Source organism: Elephantulus edwardii, unplaced genomic scaffold, assembly GCF_000299155.1.
Source record: "Elephantulus edwardii isolate Elephantulus edwardi_28Jun2011 unplaced genomic scaffold, EleEdw1.0 scaffold00131, whole genome shotgun sequence".
Taxonomy (NCBI): Eukaryota; Metazoa; Chordata; class Mammalia; order Macroscelidea; family Macroscelididae; genus Elephantulus; species Elephantulus edwardii.
Window position 1 is genome coordinate 5,826,744 of NW_006399881.1, and position 1,717 is coordinate 5,828,460.

At 37.0% G+C, this 1,717-nt stretch overlaps 1 pseudogene; it reads left to right on the top strand.

Moving 5' to 3' along the window:
- LOC102868151 overlaps positions 1-1,398 on the top strand; it is an 8,790-nt pseudogene extending 7,392 nt beyond the window's left edge.
- Positions 1,399-1,717: the final 319 nt, after the last annotated feature.

Genomic DNA, 1,717 nt, shown 5'->3' on the forward strand with positions numbered 1-1,717 from the left:
AATAGAATCCAACAGTACATCATAAAATCAATTCACCATGACCAAGTGGGATTCATAACAGATATGCAAGGATGGTTTAACATAAGAAAAATAATCAACATAATTTACCAGATTAAAAAAACAAACAACAAGAACCTTAAGATCCTAACAGTTGATGCAGAAAAGACATTTGGCAAAATGCAACACCATTTACCATTTTCTGATTAAGACACTCAGCAAAATTGGAATAGAAGGGAATTTCCTCAACATAGTGAAAAGTATATATCCAAAACCAAGAGAAAACATCATTGGAGAAAGTCTAAAAAAATATCTTTGTGAACAGGGATCAGACAAGGATGCCCTCTGTCACCACTTCTATGCAATACTGTATTGGAAGTATTTGCTCTGCCCCATGCCTTAGTGGCAGCATGGCGGCATCTAGACTTGGTATGGGTGGCAGCGGGCCTGGTTCTTGGGGCCGGTGCCTGCTACTGTCTTAACTGGCTGAAGCGGGCCTGGTGGCCCAATGTGCACCAGACTCGGCTGTGTCTCTCTCGGTCTGTAAAGGACTTAACAGATGGCTTGCACTTAACAGATGGTGAAAGCACTTCAGAAACTCCTTTACCTGCTTGAGTCAACTGAGGATCCTGAAATTATTGAAAGAGCTTTGGTCACTCTAGACAACAATGCAGCTTTTTCAGCTAACCAAAAGGTAATTCGCAAATTGGGTGGTATTCCAATTGTTGAGGACATGATCAACAGTCACAAATACAGTATAAAATAGAAAGTGTTTAATGCACTAAATAACCTCTGTGTGAATGTTGAAAATCAGGAGATTAAAAAAAAAGAAAGAAAGAAAAAGAAAATCAGGAGATAACAAAGGTCTACGTCAGTCAAGTCTGTGATGATGTCATCTTCTCAGGTCCCCAGAACCCTGCTGTGGAGATGGCTGGTTTGAGATTGTTAACAAACATGACTATGACCAACAACCACCAGCATGTGCTTAATGGTTACATTATAAACTTCTTTCATATGTTACTTGCTGGAAATAGTAGCACCAAGGTTCAATTCTTGGAACTGCTTTTGAACTTGTCTGAAAACAGTCATGACATAAAGATTATTCAGTGCCCAAATGGATTCCTCATTTCTTTCCCTTTATGATGGCCATGTGGCAAGGGAGATTCTTCTTTGAGTACTCAAGCTGTTTTCAAAATTTAAATGACTGCATTAAAATGGATAGTAATTTAGTTAAGACTATTTTCAACTTTCATAAAGATTTGTTGTGTTCCCTATTATATGGACAAGAATTTGCTCAAAATTAGAGCTCTAATTCATGACCCTGACATGCATGTTAAGGCAAAAGTTGTAACAATAACCCAATTTGGATTGACCATGTTGCCAAAGAGTAATGCAGCCTAGAAACAGCAGACTTTATAAATTTAATTTCCATGTGCATTATAAAGCAAAGTCTTTGAGCTGTCGAATTTAAACAGTAAATATGTTTCATCATTAACACTATAATTTGTTACAGTCTCCAGGTTTATCTTGGACCATTTTATTGATACCAAATGAATAATAGTGCTTCTATGGAAACAGTTATTTCATTTTTATCTAGATTAAGATATTTTAGTTATTTCCTCTTTGTGAAGTGACAGTGACTTTAAAAAAATTAATCAGTTGCCCTTCTGTCATTAGCAGTGATTTGCATCTAAGAGGGTGGCCCTAAATGCCAGGAAAG